This window comes from Pseudophryne corroboree, chromosome 8, assembly GCF_028390025.1.
Source record: "Pseudophryne corroboree isolate aPseCor3 chromosome 8, aPseCor3.hap2, whole genome shotgun sequence".
NCBI classification, from domain to species: domain Eukaryota; kingdom Metazoa; phylum Chordata; class Amphibia; order Anura; family Myobatrachidae; genus Pseudophryne; species Pseudophryne corroboree.
Genome location: NC_086451.1, coordinates 460366528 through 460386715, shown reverse-complemented (window position 1 = coordinate 460386715; position 20188 = coordinate 460366528). Strand labels below are relative to the sequence as shown.

The window sequence follows — 20188 nt, the reverse complement described above, 5'->3', positions numbered from 1 at the left end:
ATGTTATTACTTGCAAAAAGAATAATACAATACAAGTCACACACTACAATATAACATAGACTAACTAACCAGATAACTACACAGGAAATACAATATAATACAATTACGTTTGCAGGAAAATTAAGAGAGAAAGGGGAGAAGAGAGAGAGAGAGAAATGGCCCACAATAACAAGAAATACAATATGATTGCGGAGAAAAACTTACGCACAAAGGGGAACGATCGCATGCGCCTCTGGACATCCAGCTCCCGATTATCAGCAATGAGAACCGTTGAAAAGTGAGAGCTGGATGTGATCGGCTTGTCTATTTATGCCCCACACACAATACGATTCAATGGTCCCTACAATCTCATTGTTCATTGGACACAGGAATTCCTCCTCGCATTATAACAAAAGGTCATAGGTTGATTCATACAGGTGGGCTGTGACAATTTCCAACTGCTCAGGTGGGTGGGAAACTAGGTTTCCCGCCGCATGGATAAGTAAGTGCAAATAATAGTAAATGGACATAAACTTCTTATGTCCATAACTATTCGCACGAGCGATTAATTCGCTTCAAACCAACACCGGAATATTGCTAATTAAATACTCTTCCGATGGATACTAAACACCACTGTATTACTCCTGTCTGACCCTTCGTATCAAACAAAGAGGGATTTCTCCGTCCATGAACATTCTACATTAACCAAACTTTCAGATTCTATCAAAGGGACCATAATCTACAAAATACATTATATGGTGAAAATATGTAACGAAAGAGTCGCCCGCTAGATGCACACAATCTCTACCGTAAATGCGCATACCGTGCGCCTGCGGGTGCCCGCAACAGCGAGTATGCGCACGCACGGGAGAGCGCACGCATGCGCAGCAGGGACACATATGAGGTGCAAATATGGCAGTGTGCATAGTGATATTTTTCTGACTTTGACACCAGTCACAGCGCTCACACCCTGCCTGCCCTTCCCAGTCATAGTAGTCACACCCTGCCTGCCCTTCCCAGTCACAATGCTCACACCCTGCCTGCCCTTCCCAGTCATAGTAGTCACACCCTGCCTGCCCTTCCCAGTCTAAGAATGAAGAACTAGGTCACACTGTGTGGGCTCAGCACTATATTTGGAACTATATATGGAATATTCACAAACTGAAAAATATAGGTATTAGGATAGCGGTAGTGCTTTTTATATACAGTACAAGTAGTATTTTTTTGCCACAGACACACAGGTTGTTGGGTATTTATGTATAAATTGTATGACAGTGACCCTGACAACTCCCCGCCACGGACAACCTCTCCATAGCCCCACCTCCATACATGCTGCCACAAAGTGTATGGAGGAGGGGCTAATGTATGGAGGAGGGGCTAGGGAGAGGTTGTCAGCGGGCAGTGGTGAAGCTATGGTTCGTCTTCAGATGTTTTGTCTACCTGGCATGTGTCTGAGTCTGTCTGTGCATGTGACTTTGTGACAGCAGTCACCGTGTGTATTTAGATGAAGAGTGATTGACAGCCAGCAACAATTTGGGGGAGGGTGGGGGGGATAACAAGGAGTGGCGGTTAATACACGCCACCTCTGAAGTTCTAGTTGTCATCTATGTGCCATGCTTGTGGTTATTCATGCATTAAAGATGAATACTAAGACATACTGTACCTGCTTATTAATGTAATCTGTATATACACAAGAAGTGTCTGCTATTACACTAAACATTTCATGGGGTTCATTATGATTTACCGACGGACACAATAGCGACAATCATAATCCCAACAGCCATTGACCGAAAGTCAAAATACCGACACAGTCAAAATACAGATATTCATTATGCTGACATGTTTAAAATGCCGACATAGTCAGAATACCGACATTTGAAATGCCGACATGAGTTTTTCTGTTTATTTATGGTGTCAATGTGGACATAGGTCGACATGGACACTGTGTAAGTGTTTCGCGTCCCCTCGCATCAGGTTCACTGGGATGGTAAAGTGTGACCAAGTCTGATTTTGGACAAAAATTCCTTAAAAACGTATGTCGGCATTTTGACATGTTGGTATAATGTCAGTAAATCAACTGCTACCCATTTCATGTGGCTGTTTAAAAAGTTCAGCCGTGTAGCTCAGGCTTTGTGACCTGTACATACATACATATTGCTCTTCACCTTTGACCTCTGTGCATGTAGGCATGACCTCCAAGATACTCTGTGGCATGAACTTAATCTCCTGCTACACAGATAAGTGAGTGAATAATGTATTCCAGCTGTTGTTAATGTAAGACATTTCTACAATAGGAATCACCGGTGTTGCTGAGCCCCGGGGTAATCACCCCCCCATACAGAGGGGACTGGATCATACGCAGTATAATGCAGCCTCACTATATTAGCACAAAATGAAACAAGTGAGCTGGCCATGGAAAGTCAATAAATAACAATAAAGCTGGAAATTCTAATTAAACTCCAAAAGAACAGGATGGAACCGGGACGATTATTCATAACTATACAGTTATTTTCCAGAACTGGGTACCTCAACAAACACATTTATTTCCCACAAACTGAGCATAAAATGAAATCATTTTATGTTCTCTTCATTTGACCTTTGTGTTTCTTCCGGCTCATAACTATGGCCATTTTATATCACTATATATAACTCTGTCACTTGGTCAACAGCGTTTACAGCTAGAGGATATCATGGTGGTCAAGAACAGGGTCTATGAGACTTCTGGGCATATTTGTTCTGATATGTCTCTGAAAATTAACATTCGTTATTATCCCTGTATAAGGATTTTTTTTCTGGGTGATTTAACCAAGTGAAGTCGCCTGGACATGAGCTCCATACCAAAGATCAATGCGAATTAAAGTGACAGCTTTTGCCAGGGCAGTGGCTAGGGGTGGATGAGCACCAAATGGCCACTACTGTGGCAGCCACCAAATGATCACCAATTTTCTTACCATCCACCAATCATTATCATCATATGTAAACCGGGTGTGGTTCGTTTTATCGACAGTATCTAGGTCGACAATGTTTAGGTCGACCACTATAGGTCGACATGGATGGAAGGTCGACAGGGTTTCTAGGTCGACATGTGCTAGGTCGACAGGTCTAAAGGTCGACATGAGGAATTTTTTTTTTGGTGTCGTTTTCTTCGTAGAGTGACCGGGATCCCAAATTAGTGCACCGCGTCCCCTCGCATGGCTCGCTTCGCTCGCCATGCTTCGGGCATGGTGCCTTCGCTTCGCTCGGCACACTTTACCGTTCCAATCGTAGTCCACGTGGATCGTTAAGTATGAAAAAATCCAAAAAAAAAAATAATGTGAAAAACTCATGTCGACCTTTAGACCTGTCGACCTAGCACATGTCGACCTAGAAACCCTGTCGACCTTCCATCCATGTCGACCTAGTGACTGTCGACCTATAGTGGTCGACCTAAACATTGTCGACCTAGACACTGTCGATCTTCAGACCGGATCCCATGTAAACCACCAAAACTAATGTACTCATGAAGTCTTGATCTTGTCATACGGTAACTACAACATGCCTGCAAATATTCCTAGCGTTGTATTATAGCTAATGTATATCTGTAGACTAGGATTACAATGTTTCATCTTCTAGTTAATGTATGCACTAAGGTAATCCCCTATTGCAACCACAGTTTGCACATACAGCCACCCCTAATACACTGCACAGAGAAATTCCTCAATTGCTGACTTCATCATTGTGATGTGCCCAGCCTAAATGAGATTTCTAGTTTCTGCAGGGAATTGGGGGAGATCATCACTATTACAGGGAGTCTCCCTAACATTCAAGGAGAGTCTGCAAGTATGCAAGATATACTGAGAGCTGCGACCCTTTGGCAGTCATTATTGTTTGTCCTCCAGAGAGATATTAAAAAGAAGATAATGGTCTGTAGGCGGATAGCTTAGAACAATAATTATCTGATGCATGCTGGAAAAGCTACTTAACTTGCCATTTAAAGAGAAAAAAACCTGAGTGGTATGCCTAATTTACATAACATGCTAATTAACCTTACGCAAGCAACCATTATTTTCCTTATTAGTGAGAAGATATTCAGTGATGGCCTGTGACAGTTAGAAAACAAGATGTATTAAATAACTCAGTAATCCTTGATCTTTACTAGAAGAGAAATCAAACTCAAGAAACAACAACTTTGCAATTTTGTGTTTTAAATGGATCATGCAAACATCAAAGGAAGAATTTCTGGTGGAAAAACTCAGCTGACAAGTCTGATGGCAATGTCAATGGACCAATGAGCATGGACTGGAGGTTTATTGTGGCCCTTGTCAGAGGTCCAATGCTGAGAGTTGTGTCAGGGGAACATGTATCTGCTACATCTATCATCTGTGATAATACAACACATGGCTGAATACCCTCTGCTGTTATCTAAGCCCACCGTCACATATCTAACATCATGGTCATGCAAATAAAAAGCATTTATTCCAAAGTCCCACTGATGTGAGGGCCAGAGCCATAACTAGACTTTTTGGTGCCCTGTGCCAGAAAGAGTACTGCCCCCTCCCCTCCATTTTTCCAATAGGCACATAAGCCGCATACCCTCTTTGTGAAGGCGCACAACAGAATTTGGACACACAAATCATCTTTATAACACATTCATGCACTTAAATTAAGAGCTCGCTGTTATTCAGTTACAATACCCCTTATTAATACCACATTTCAATACACTGCCATACCCAGGATTCAAACCCATAACCTGTTGCATTCCAGTCAAAAACCCTACTCACTGAGCTGTTTGATCCTGCATAAAAACTATTACCCAACACCGCATCACCACCCCACGAATGCCCGCCGCTATCACATTGCAGTTGCATCTATTGAGGATGCGACTGCAAAGTGTGTGCTTGCACAGCCACAATGTGGCTGCTGCGCAAGGGCCTTCATTGGCAAACTGCTCTGTGGGCCGCATCAGCAGCTAGGCCTGAATGACCCCCTATGTGCGGTGGCACACTCCGCACATACCAAGTTACGGTCCTTATGGGGGCAACTACTCTGTGAGGTGAGCCATGTTAGGAGCTGTGTGTCTAAGGTCCTGTTCAGATGAACTTTGAGAAAAAGAATGGAGCAGAATCTCCACCCACTTCTGGTCTGCGATCAATCCTTTGCAATCTGGGGGGATGTAAAGTGGTTGCTTTGCCAAATGATTTCCTGGAGTTTGCAAGAGGGCTTTGTCTGATTGCCATTCCTGCTCTGCTTTCCTGGCATTATCTAACAACCACTCTGCTCTTTTTCCCATGGACTTTGTCCTTGGATCCATCCATCTGGCCACAGGCAAGCAGGATCCATCTTTGAATGTTAGACAGTAGCTGCCAACATGCTGTACCACCTGTGACAATGCCGCTGTTTTCAGATGAGACATTATTCTTCAGTTCTTTAATTTCCCTTCAACATTTAGAGGTCCAAGTTCTCTGAAGTATCTGGTCTGATGGACTTCTACTTTTTAGTCCCTGTTTAGTCTTGTAAACAGGCTAGAGTAGGTTCTTATTCATCAAATGCATCCCATATCTGTCTCTGGTGTTAGTGGGAGCTTTTTCTAGATGTGGGGGTCTTATCGTCACCTCCAGTGATTGTGGAGGGAAGTGGGGAAGCTCATTCATACAATCCCAAACATCTAAATTCAGCTTGACCAGAGCTTACCGTGCTTGTACATCGATAAATTCAAGTTGTGGTAAAAGGTGCCTTCAAGTTAATTCCACAACTCTTCCTAGAAACCAGGTGCTGCTTTGCTCATACAGTATGTAGAAAATGGCTTTATTCTAGGTTGGATAAAAGCAAAACCAATATTGTGTGAATGGTAGAATGAATAAAAGCCTACTTAGTACAAAAACTGCCTGCATATCAAATTCCTTGGGCTCCATTACTTGCCCAATATGCTTCAATGCTTGCAGGACTATAGGGGCATTGTTGAAGGAGTCTGGGGGGTATGGTGTTGGTGGCAAATTATTATTTTACATACTGTATTCTCTTCTCTAATTTTGGATCACATTAAAACCTTTTTTATTATTTATTTTTTCTCCCTAATACAGTAAACATTCCCTTTTGCTGCTGGCTTCTAGAGCACATTCCAAGGGAGAATTATACAATATTTCTAATGTAACGCGAGAATGTTCTTATTGTCTGGTTTCTTAAACTGTGATCTCAAGGTGTCATCCTCTGCACTTCCAAAGCACACAAATACAATTGTTTTATTATATTCTTATGCTGAAAGTGTTATATTATTTGCCTTACAGTATTTGTGTGCCATATTTTTTGCCTTATTTGGCAAATATCTTAAATATTTATGATGGAATTAGGGAGGCCAATTCCGGGCCTTTTTTTCAATCCCGGGTATCGGGATTGAAAAATGGTCAATCCCGGGATTCCGGGGATTGGGTTGAAGATTTTAAAATTAAAATCTTCAGCCCCCCTTCCCCGGACCTGCGCAACCCACCCCAGCACACACAAACTCCAATCCTGGGATTGAATCCCGGCCAATTTTTGGCCTAAATCCCGGGATCCTGACGATCCCAATACTGTGATTGGCCACCATAGATGGAATACATCTAATGTTTAGGCAAAAATAAGTTGAAAATGTAAATACTATATAAATAACGCACGTTGGGGGTCATTCCGAGTTGATCGCTCGCTAGCAGTTTTTAGCAGCCGTGCAAACACATTGTCTCCGCCCACTGGGGAGTGTATTTTCGCTTTGCAGAAGTGCGAACGCCTGTGCAGCAGAGCGCCTGCAAAATCTTTTTGTGCAAAACAAGACCAGCCCTGTAGTTACTCCTCGTGTGCGTTGATTCTAACAACGGAGGGACGGCTTTTGACATCACACACCCGTCCAGCGAACGCCCAGCCACGCCTGCGTTTTTTCTGCCATGCCTGCGTTTTTCTAAGCACTCCTTGAAAACGGTCAGTTGACACTTAGAAACGCCCACTTCATGTCAATCTTCCTGCGTTCAGCCGTGCGACTGGAATGTTCGTAACACTTCGTGCAAACCTACAATGCTCATTGTACCCGTACGATGCGCCTGCGCATTACGGTGCATACGCATGCACAGAAATGCCGATTTTTTTCCTGATTGCTGTGCTGTGAACAACGGCAGCTAGCAATCAACTCAGAATGACACCATTTTACGTTAATCCTTAATACGTCCGCCATATATCGGCAGCAGAATTTATGCAAAAGCTGCTTCAAACTCCCCCCCTTGTGTACAGCCAAACGAATGTAGGTGCAAGGACTAAGACGCCCAATTTCAGCGTCCTACATGCTGTAATACCGATTGTTGTATCATTAGATACCACAATCGGTTAACCATGGAGTTATACCGGATATATGGCAGGTGTAGTTTCTCCATCGAAGTATGGCCTCCTATGCCTTTGGCTGTGCACGCAACCACTTTCACCGAGTCGACCCACCCATAAAATGGACCATCTCCTTGTGTGCACTAAGACATCTCACAGTAACCGACCGTAAGCGCGCAGGACTTTTCCAAGACATCTCTGTTACCATCCATCTGAATTGCAGCAGCACCTTTGTGCGTACACTCTGTGTAATCCATGTGCAGTAGGGATTTTAGGACTTGTTGCGCATGTGCAGCTGTGAAATATTGCTCAACTTCGTAAACATCAAATTTGCCTGCAAAGTTTGTGCGCGACTCTGATCAGGCAAAGCTAATGGGTTTTTTATTCTTTCTTGATTCCACAAACAAACCTGCTGCTTGTCTCCGTATAGGCACAGACCTGGCCCAACAGCAAAGCTGATTTGGAAACAAAAATATTAATAACCATTTTTGGATGATATTGGGCCTGATTACAAGATGGATGGAAATGCAATACTGCATGCAAGCAGCTTTGTATTTCTGTCTGATCTGAAGGAGGGGCATGTAAAAGACACGCCTCCTGCATGTAGCCGTGATCCCAGCACTGCGACAGACGTCACATGCTGGGATCCAACCTCGCAACCATCGGTTCCACGCAGATGACCAGCTGAGTAAACTCCAGCTTGCTCAGCTGACTGACAGAAGCGGGGGCTGCAAGCAGTGGCGCACACAGGGAGAGTTTCCGAGTACCTGAAAAACCCCCTTGATGAGCTGAATTTATACAGTTATACACACACATGCACAAATACATACATATATATGGAAAACCCCCTCCCCCCCCCCCCCCCCCCCCCGGCTAAATCCTGCATTTGTCCCTGGCTGCGAGCCCAAAGATGTCTGCATGGTAACATGCAGGGCCGGATCTAGGCCTTGTGGCGCCCAGGACGAAAAAATAGGGGCGTGGCTTCAGAGAATGGGCGTGGTCAGTTATGCCCCCCGTAGCTGTGCCCTCAGCAGTTGTGCCCCCAGTTCTGTGTCCCCTGTACTGTGCCCCCTATACTGTCCCCCCAATACTGTGCCCCCTGTAGCGCTGATCACCAAAAAAAAAAAAAATATATGAAATTAATTAAAAAATACTCACCATCCCCACTCCTGTTTCCCGACCGCCGCTGTCCTTCGTCTCCGGCCGCCGGCGCCGCTACCTGGATCTATGGGAGAGACGTCATGACGTCTCTCCCATAGCACAGCATAGACACTAGAGGTCAATTATGACCCATAGTGTCTATGTGCCGGCCCCACAATGCCATGCGGTGCGTGATGCCATCATCACGCATTGTACATCACCGCACAGTACCGGGGGGCACCACCAGTAGCGGATCTTGCCACGGCGGCGGCGCCCTTTGGAAGGCGGTGCCCCGGGCAAAAATCCTGCTTGCCCGTAGCAAGATCCGCTACTGGTAACATGCAGACCCTGGACTCTCCCTTCCCAGAAAATGGGGGCAACCCGCACCCATTTCTGGGAATGCAGGCCTGCCCCGGCCTCCCTCCACACTGCCTCAGTATGGGCGTGATTGCAAGGCCCGTTCTGTGCACATGATTGGGAGTCTGTGTGCTGCAGCGCACCTGCGGTCAGGTCTGAATCAGGAGGCCCCTTGCTTGTCCCTTTAATCCAATTCATTTATGTAATGCACCAGTTACAGTACATTTCCTTGTATAGCAACATTTTGCAGTTGTGTAACATGAATTCACATTGATGACAATGCAACAATACAGGAAAGATATTCAATATACAACTAATACACTGCTGATTTGACACACATAATTATAATGAGATTTTATACCAGTTCTTCATTCTGGGAGCATTTGCCAATATTAAGGTCTGCAAAGTGAAGCCAGGACACATATTAGGTTACTTAATCAGATCAGCAGGAGAATTAGACTTGATGTACAAGTTACCGCGGCCTCTTGAGAGTGTTCTTTTTTTTTTCCATGGAAGATAAGCGTGGTTGTAAAAGTAAATTAATTGGTGTTCTCACCATCAGAGACAAAACGCTGCACTTTCATCAGCGAGGAAGGCAAAGGATAAAATGTTAATTTAACTGCAGGTGATGTGTGCCACATAGACAATGAAGTAAATAATTTGCTGGGACAGTGATAAGTGGCTATTGGACTTTTAAGGACACACTCGGTAGTTTTGCAACTGACACGAAGTTCAAGGTCGTTAGTTCCTGGCATTTGTATTCTTCAGCAGGTATTGACAAAACTACCTCTATCTCATCTAACTCAGACTGGGAGAAGATAAAGAAGTCTTTGTATCAAAGCAAAGAAAAAAAACAAGTAACATTGGAGGTCATTCCGAGCTGTTCGCTCGCAAGGCGATTTTAGCAGAGTTGCTCACGCTAAGCCGCCGCCTACTGGGAGTGAATCTTAGCATCTTCAAATTGCGAACGAAGTATTCGCAATATTGCGATTACACACCTCGTAGCAGTTTCTGAGTAGCTTCAGACTTACTCGGCATCTGCGATCAGTTCAGTGCTTGTCGTTCCTTGTTTGACGTCACAAACACTCCCAGCGTTCGCCCAGACACTCCTCCGTTTCTCCGGCCACTCCTGCGTTTTTTCCGGAAACGGTAGCGTTTTTTCCCACACGCCCATAAAACGGCCTGTTTCTGCCCAGTAACACCCATTTCCTGTCAATCACATTACGATCGCCAGAACGATGAAAAAGCCGTGAGTAAAATTACTAAGTGCATAGCAAATTTACTTGGCGCAGTCGCAGTGCGGACATTGCGCATGCGCATTAAGCGGAAAATCGCTGCGATGCGAAGATTTTTACCGAGCGAACAACTCGGAATGAGGGCCATTGTTTCTATTCTGTAAAGAAAGTTGATACAATATGAAAGTATAAAGGCACGGAATATAGAAAGGAGAAACAAAAGAATTGTTTGTTTGTATCCATGCAGAAAGGAATAAGAAATGCAACCTTAAAACAACCAAAAACAGTTAATGTCCGGGGACTCATCCACATGAGAGTTTTAAAATACTATAAAACATATGGGAACTTTTTATTTTCTCTTTTTAATTTACAGCATCAAAGGATAGTGATGTGAACATGATTTTTCATTCTGATTTTAAAAGAAAGTCTAGGTGAATTTAGGTGTTATTTTTTTCAATCTCATCGTTCATGATGCGGTGACAGTCCTCAGATGATAGGGAGAAATACAGATGGAGCCACGATTATCTTGGCTTCTCTGCTGCACCTAGGTGCACCAAGGTTTATTAGCATAAGACTTTCATCTATTGTTCTCAGCTGCAATACAATAAGAGAGAACAATACAGCAGGGGATTAAGTCATTACAGCAGGGGATTAATACCCCTTTTCCACCTGTAGCACGGGTCGCAGACGGGAGCCTGACTAGGCTGCGACCCGTGCTACTGTGAGAGGGGGCCGCGCAAGGGTCCGGGGTTGGTACACTTACCGAGGGCGGTCTCTCTGCTCCGCTTGGAATACTCCGTGTTCTCCTCGGGGGTGACTCTGGTTCACTAGACGGGAGTGGCTGCGGGTCCTGGATGACTCCTGTCAAGGAAACAGAACCTGTATACACACAGACAGAGAGGAGGGAAGGCGGAATACCCCCAGGCGGGCTCAATGATGGGTCATCATTGGCACTTGTGGCCTCAGACTGGGTGCCCGTGAGGTGCAAAAGCACCCGGTGCGACCCTGGACGGAAACGCCCACAACCAAGGGAAGGGGTGGGGGAATGGAGTGACAAACTTACGTAACACACACACACGGAACACCGATTGGCTCACCCGACTCGATCTTGTCCGCTTGCGTGACGAGCGATCACTCTCCTGATACGTAGGATGGAAATGCGCAAGAAACAACGCCACAGGTGGGGGGGGGGGGGGGGCGACGCACGGGGCCGGGCCTGAGCAAGCAGCACTAAACCCCTGACCGGAACTCGCACAGCTAACTACCTACATGCGGGGGGAACCTGACCGGGAGTGATGCGCGTGGGCGGGACTGCAGAACGCTATGCGCACCGGAAGTACCATACAAAAATAAACAGTGACACAACACTTTAAGCCTATGAGACTACGGAGAACACAACACCTACCCTAGGAGAATACAGTAACACGCAATTACTACACATAGAGACTACGGAGAACACAACACGTACCCTAGGAGAATACAGTAACACGCAAATACTACACATAGAGACTACGGAGAACACAACACCTACCCTAGGAGAATACAGTAACACGCAATTACTACACATAGAGACTACGGAGAACACAACACCTACCCTAGGAGAATACAGTAACACGCAATTACTACACATAGAGACTACGGAGAACACAACACCTACCCTAGGAGAATACAGTAACACGCAATTACTACACATAGAGACTACGGAGAACACAACACCTACCCTAGGAGAATACAATAACACGCAAATACTACACATAGAGACTACGGAGAACACAACACCTACCCTAGGAGAATACAGTAACACGCAATTACTACACATAGAGACTACGGAGAACACAACACCTACCCTAGGAGAATACAGTAACACGCAATTACTACACTAAGAGACTACGGAGAACACAACACCTACCCTAGGAGAATACAGTAACACGCAATTACTACACATAGAGACTACGGAGAACACAACACCTACCCTAGGAGAATACAGTAACACGCAAATACTACACATAGAGACTACGGAGAACACAACACCTACCCTAGGAGAATACAGTAACACGCAATTACTACACTAAGAGACTACGGAGAACACAACACCTACCCTAGGAGAATACAGTAACACGCAATTACTACACATAGAGACTACGGAGAACACAACACCTACCCTAGGAGAATACAGTAACACGCAATTACTACACTAAGAGACTACGGAGAACACAACACCTACCCTAGGAGAATACAGTAACACGCAAATACTACACATAGAGACTACGGAGAACACAACACCTACCCTAGGAGAATACAGTAACACGCAATTACTACACATAGAGACTACGGAGAACACAACACCTACCCTAGGAGAATACAGTAACACGCAATTACTACACTAAGAGACTACGGAGAACACAACACCTACCCTAGGAGAATACAGTAACACGCAATTACTACACATAGAGACTACGGAGAACACAACACCTACCCTAGGAGAATACAGTAACACGCAAATACTACACATAGAGACTACGGAGAACACAACACCTACCCTAGGAGAATACAGTAACACGCAATTACTACACATAGAGACTACGGAGAACACAACACCTACCCTAGGAGAATACAGTAACACGCAAATACTACACATAGAGACTACGGAGAACACAACACCTACCCTAGGAGAATACAGTAACACGCAATTACTACACATAGAGACTACGGAGAACACAACACCTACCCTAGGAGAATACAGTAACACGCAATTACTACACTAAGAGACTACGGAGAACACAACACCTACCCTAGGAGAATACAGTAACACGCAATTACTACACATAGAGACTACGGAGAACACAACACCTACCCTAGGAGAATACAGTAACACGCAAATACTACACATAGAGACTACGGAGAACACAACACCTACCCTAGGAGAATACAGTAACACGCAAATACTACACATAGAGACTACGGAGAACACAACACCTACCCTAGGAGAATACAGTAACACGCAATTACTACACTAAGAGACTACGGAGAACACAACACCTACCCTAGGAGAATACAGTAACACGCAAATACTACACATAGAGACTACGGAGAACACAACACCTACCCTAGGAGAATACAGTAACACGCAATTACTACACTAAGAGACTACGGAGAACACAACACCTACCCTAGGAGAATACAGTAACACGCAATTACTACACATAGAGACTACGGAGAACACAACACCTACCCTAGGAGAATACAGTAACACGCAATTACTACACTAAGAGACTACGGAGAACACAACACCTACCCTAGGAGAATACAGTAACACGCAAATACTACACATAGAGACTACGGAGAACACAACACCTACCCTAGGAGAATACAGTAACACGCAATTACTACACATAGAGACTACGGAGAACACAACACCTACCCTAGGAGAATACAGTAACACGCAATTACTACACTAAGAGACTACAGAGAACACAACACCTACCCTAGGAGAATACAGTAACACGCAATTACTACACATAGAGACTACGGAGAACACAACACCTACCCTAGGAGAATACAGTAACACGCAATTACTACACATAGAGACTACGGAGAACACAACACCTACCCTAGGAGAATACAGTAACACGCAAATACTACACATAGAGACTACGGAGAACACAACACCTACCCTAGGAGAATACAGTAACACGCAATTACTACACATAGAGACTACGGAGAACACAACACCTACCCTAGGAGAATACAGTAACACGCAATTACTACACATAGAGACTACGGAGAACACAACACCTACCCTAGGAGAATACAGTAACACGCAAATACTACACATAGAGACTACGGAGAACACAACACCTACCCTAGGAGAATACAGTAACACGCAATTACTACACATAGAGACTACGGAGAACACAACACCTACCCTAGGAGAATACAGTAACACGCAAATACTACACATAGAGACTACGGAGAACACAACACCTACCCTAGGAGAATACAGTAACACGCAAATACTACACATAGAGACTACGGAGAACACAACACCTACCCTAGGAGAATACAGTAACACGCAATTACTACACTAAGAGACTACGGAGAACACAACACCTACCCTAGGAGAATACAGTAACACGCAAATACTACACATAGAGACTACGGAGAACACAACACCTACCCTAGGAGAATACAGTAACACGCAATTACTACACTAAGAGACTACGGAGAACACAACACCTACCCTAGGAGAATACAGTAACACGCAATTACTACACATAGAGACTACGGAGAACACAACACCTACCCTAGGAGAATACAGTAACACGCAATTACTACACTAAGAGACTACGGAGAACACAACACCTACCCTAGGAGAATACAGTAACACGCAAATACTACACATAGAGACTACGGAGAACACAACACCTACCCTAGGAGAATACAGTAACACGCAATTACTACACATAGAGACTACGGAGAACACAACACCTACCCTAGGAGAATACAGTAACACGCAATTACTACACTAAGAGACTACGGAGAACACAACACCTACCCTAGGAGAATACAGTAACACGCAATTACTACACATAGAGACTACGGAGAACACAACACCTACCCTAGGAGAATACAGTAACACGCAATTACTACACATAGAGACTACGGAGAACACAACACCTACCCTAGGAGAATACAGTAACACGCAAATACTACACATAGAGACTACGGAGAACACAACACCTACCCTAGGAGAATACAGTAACACGCAATTACTACACATAGAGACTACGGAGAACACAACACCTACCCTAGGAGAATACAGTAACACGCAAATACTACACATAGAGACTACGGAGAACACAACACCTACCCTAGGAGAATACAGTAACACGCAATTACTACACATAGAGACTACGGAGAACACAACACCTACCCTAGGAGAATACAGTAACACGCAATTACTACACTAAGAGACTACGGAGAACACAACACCTACCCTAGGAGAATACAGTAACACGCAAATACTACACATAGAGACTACGGAGAACACAACACCTACCCTAGGAGAATACAGTAACACGCAATTACTACACATAGAGACTACGGAGAACACAACACCTACCCTAGGAGAATACAGTAACACGCAATTACTACACATAGAGACTACGGAGAACACAACACCTACCCTAGGAGAATACAGTAACACGCAAATACTACACATAGAGACTACGGAGAACACAACACCTACCCTAGGAGAATACAGTAACACGCAAATACTACACTAACAGACTACAGTAGGACACAATAATTACACTCAGAGAATACAGTGAAACACAACAGATAATGCTGAGAGGGGCCTCACTGAGGGCCTACCTAGATCCGGATGAAGGCAGCTTGCGACGAGCTCTGGCCAGGAAAGCTACCAGGGCAAAGGCAGCAGCAGCAGGACCAGGAGCAGCAGCAGCAGGACCAGGAGCAGCAGCAGCAGCAGGAGCAGGACCAGGAGCAGGACCAGGAGCAGCAGGACCAGGAGCAGGACCAGGAGCAGCAGCAGCAGGACCAGGAGCAGCAGGAGCAGGAGCAGCAGCAGCAGCACCAGGAGCAGCAGCAGCAGGACCAGGAGCAGCAGCAGCAGGACCAGGAGCAGCAGCAGCAGCAGCAGGAGCAGCAGCAGCAGCAGGACCAGGAGCAGCAGCAGCAGCAGGACCAGGAGCAGCAGCAGCAGGACCAGGAGCAGCAGCAGCAGGAGCAGCAGCAGGAGCAGCAGCAGCAGCAGGACCAGGAGCAGCAGCAGCAGGACCAGGAGCAGCAGCAGCAGCAGGACCAGGAGCAGCAGCAGCAGCAGGAGCAGCAGCAGCAGCAGGACCAGGAGCAGCAGCAGCAGCAGGACCAGGAGCAGCAGCAGCAGGACCAGGAGCAGCAGCAGCAGGAGCAGCAGCAGGAGCAGCAGCAGCAGCAGGACCAGGAGCAGCAGCAGCAGGACCAGGAGCAGCAGCAGCAGCAGGACCAGGAGCAGCAGCAGCAGGACCAGGAGCAGCAGCAGCAGCAGGACCAGGAGCAGCAGCAGCAGGACCAGGAGCAGCAGCAGCAGCAGGACCAGGAGCAGCAGCAGCAGGAGCAGCAGCAGCAGGACCAGGAGCAGCAGCAGCAGCAGGACCAGGAGCAGCAGCAGCAGCAGGAGCAGCAGCAGCAGCAGGACCAGGAGCAGCAGCAGCAGCAGGACCAGGAGCAGCAGCAGCAGGACCAGGAGCAGCAGGAGCAGCAGCAGGAGCAGCAGCAGCAGCAGGACCAGGAGCAGCAGCAGCAGGACCAGGAGCAGCAGCAGCAGCAGGACCAGGAGCAGCAGCAGCAGGACCAGGAGCAGCAGCAGCAGCAGGACCAGGAGCAGCAGCAGCAGGACCAGGAGCAGCAGCAGCAGCAGCAGCAGGAGCAGCAGCAGCAGGACCAGGAGCAGCAGCAGCAGCAGGACCAGGAGCAGCAGCAGCAGGACCAGGAGCAGCAGCAGCAGCAGGACCAGGAGCAGCAGCAGCAGGACCAGGAGCAGCAGCAGCAGGACCAGGAGCAGCAGCAGCAGCAGCAGGAGCAGCAGCAGCAGGACCAGGAGCAGCAGCAGCAGGACCAGGAGCAGCAGCAGCAGCAGCAGCAGGAGCAGCAGCAGCAGGACCAGGAGCAGCAGCAGCAGCAGGACCAGGAGCAGCAGCAGCAGCAGGAGCAGCAGCAGCAGGACCAGGAGCAGCAGCAGCAGGACCAGGAGCAGCAGCAGCAGCAGGACCAGGAGCAGCAGCAGCAGGACCAGGAGCAGCAGCAGCAGGACCAGGAGCAGCAGCAGCAGGACCAGGAGCAGCAGCAGCAGGACCAGGAGCAGCAGCAGCAGGAGCAGCAGCAGCAGGACCAGGAGCAGCAGCAGCAGCAGGACCAGGAGCAGCAGCAGCAGCAGGAGCAGCAGCAGCAGGACCAGGAGCAGCAGCAGCAGGACCAGGAGCAGCAGCAGGACCAGGAGCAGCAGCAGCAGCAGGACCAGGAGCAGCAGCAGCAGGACCAGGAGCAGCAGCAGCAGCAGGACCAGGAGCAGCAGCAGCAGGAGCAGCAGCAGCAGGACCAGGAGCAGCAGCAGGACCAGGAGCAGCAGCAGCAGCAGGACCTGGAGCAGCAGCAGCAGGACCAGGAGCAGCAGCAGCAGGACCAGGAGCAGCAGCAGCAGGACCAGGAGCAGCAGCAGCAGCAGGACCAGGAGCAGCAGCAGCAGGAGCAGCAGCAGCAGGACCAGGAGCAGCAGCAGCAGGACCAGGAGCAGCAGCAGGACCAGGAGCAGCAGCAGCAGCAGGAGCAGCAGCAGCAGGACCAGGAGCAGCAGCAGCAAGGACCAGGAGCAGCAGCAGCAGCAGCACCAGGAGCAGCAGCAGCAGGACCAGGCAGCAGCAGGAGCAGCAGCAGCAGGACCAGGAGCAGCAGGACCAGGCAGCAGCAGCAGCAGCAGCACCAGGAGCAGCAGCAGCAGCAGGACCAGGAGCAGCAGCAGCAGCAGGACCAGGAGCAGCAGCAGCAGGACCAGGAGCAGCAGCAGCAGGACCAGGAGCAGCAGCAGCAGGACAGGAGCAGCAGCAGCAGCAGGACCAGGAGCAGCAGCAGCAGGAGCAGCAGCAGCAGCAGGACCAGGAGCAGCAGCAGCAGGACCAGGAGCAGCAGCAGGACAGGACAGCAGCAGCAGCAGGAGCAGCAGCAGCAGGACCAGGAGCAGCAGCAGCAACAGGGACCAGGAGCAGCAGCAGCAGCAGCACCAGGAGCAGCAGCAGCAGGACCAGAGCAGCAGCAGCAGGAGCAGCAGCAGCAGGACCAGGAGCAGCAGGACCAGGAGCAGCAGCAGCAGCAGCACCAGGAGCAGCAGCAGCAGGACCAGGAGCAGCAGCAGCAGGACAGAGCAGCAGCAGCAGACCAGGAGCAGCAGCAGCAGGACCAGGAGCAGCAGCAGGACCAGGAGCAGCAGCAGCAGGACCAGGAGCAGCAGCAGCAGACCAGGAGCAGCAGCAGCAGGACCAGGAGCAGCAGCAGCAGCAGGACCAGGAGCAGCAGCAGCAGGACCAGGAGCAGCAGCAGCAGCAGGACCAGGAGCAGCAGCAGCAGGACCAGGAGCAGCAGCAGCAGCAGGACCAGGAGCAGCAGCAGGCAGGAGCAGCAGCAGCAGGCCAGGAGCAGCAGCAGCAGACCAGGAGGCAGGCAGCAGCAGCAAGGACAGCAGCAGCAGCAGGACCAGAGCAGCAGCACAGGACAGGAGCAGCAGCAGACCAGGAGCAGCAGCAGCAGCAGGACCAGGAGCAGCAGCAGCAGCAGGACCAGGAGCAGCAGCAGCAGGGACCAGGGAGCAGCAGCAGCAGGACCAGGAGCAGCAGCAGCAGGACCAGAGCAGCAGCAGCAGCAGGACCAGGAGCAGCAGCAGCAGGACCAGGAGCAGCAGCAGCAGCAGGACCAGGAGCAGCAGCAGCAGGACCAGGAGCAGCAGCAGCAGGACCAGGAGCAGCAGCAGCAGCAGGACCAGGAGCAGCAGCAGCAGGGACCAGGAGCAGCAGCAGCAGCAGACAGGAGCAGCAGCAGCAGGACCAGGAGCAGCAGCAGCAGGACCAGGAGCAGCAGCAGCAGGCAGCAGCAGCAGCAGGAGCAGCAGCAGCAGGACCAGGAGCAGAGCAGCAGCAGGACCAGGAGCAGCAGCAGGCAGCAGCAGCAGGACCAGGAGCAGCAGCAGCAGGACAGGAGCAGGCAGCAGGCAGCAGCAGCAGCAGGACCAGAGCAGCAGCACAGCAGGACCAGAGCAGCAGCAGCAGGACCAGGCAGCAGCAGCAGCAGGACCAGGAGCAGCAGCAGCAGGACCAGGAGCAGCAGCAGCAGCAGGACCAGGAGCAGCAGCAGCCAGGAGCAGCAGCAGCAGACCAGGAGCAGCAGCAGCAGCAGGACCAGGAGCAGCAGCAGCAGCAGGAGCAGCAGCAGCAGGACCAGGAGCAGCAGCAGCAGGACCAGGAGCAGCAGCAGGACCAGGAGCAGCAGCAGCAGCAGGACCAGGAGCAGCAGCAGCAGCACAGGACCAGCAGCAGCAGACCAGGAGCAGCAGCAGCAGACCAGGAGCAGCAGCAGGACAGGAGCAGCAGCAAGCAGGACCAGGAGCAGCAGCAGGGACCAGGAGCAGCAGCAGCAGCAGGACCAGGAGCAGCAGCAGCAGGACCAGGAGCAGCAGCAGCAGGACCAGGAGCAGCAGCAGCAGCAGGACAGAGCAGCAGCAGCAGGAGCAGCAGCAGCAGGACCAGGAGCAGCAGCCAGCAGGACCAGGAGCAGCAGCAGCAGGAGCAGGCAGCAGCAGCAGCAGGAGCAGCAGGCAGGCAGCAGCAGCAGGACCAGGAGCAGCAGCAGCAGCAGGACCAGGAGCAGCAGAGCAGGAGCAGAGCAGCAGACCAGGAGCAGCAGGACCAGGAGCAGCAGGACAGGCAGCAGCAGCAGCAGCAGCAGAGCAGCAGCAGCAGGACCAGGAGCAGCAGAAGCAGCAGACAGGAGCAGCAGCAGCAGGACCAGAGCAGCAGCAGCAGCAGGACCAGGAGCAGCAGCAGACCAGGAGCAGCAGCAGCAGGACCAGGAGCAGCAGCAGCAGGACAGGAGCAGCAGCAGCAGCAGGAGCAGGCAGCAGCAGCAGGACCAGGAGCAGCAGCAGCAGGACCAGGAGCAGCAGCAGCAGGACCAGGAGCAGCAGCAGGACCAGGAGCAGCAGCAGCAGCAGGACCAGGAGCAGCAGCCAGCAGGACCAGGAGCAGCAGCAGCAGGACCAGGAGCAGCAGCAGCAGCAGCACCAGAGCAGCAGCAGCAGCAGGACAGCAGCAGCAGCAGGACCAGGAGCAGCAGCAGCAGCCAGGAGCAGCAGCAGGACCAGGAGCAGCAGCAGCAGCAGGACCAGGCAGCAGCAGCAGCAGGACCAGGAGCAGCAGCAGCAGGGACCAGGAGCAGCAGCAGCAGGACCAGAGCAGCAGCAGCAGGACCAGAGCAGCAGCAGCAGGACCAGAGCAGCAGCAGCAGCCAAGCAGGAGCAGCAGCAGCAGGACCAGGAGCAGCAGCAGCAGGACCAGGAGCAGCAGCAAGGACCAGGAGCAGCAGCAGCAGCAGGACCAGGACGCAGCAGCAGC

At 49.6% G+C, this 20188-nt stretch overlaps 1 pseudogene; it reads left to right on the top strand.

Moving 5' to 3' along the window:
- LOC134949966 (transcription factor SPT20 homolog) overlaps positions 1-20188 on the top strand; it is a 52012-nt pseudogene that overhangs the window by 30762 nt on the left and 1062 nt on the right.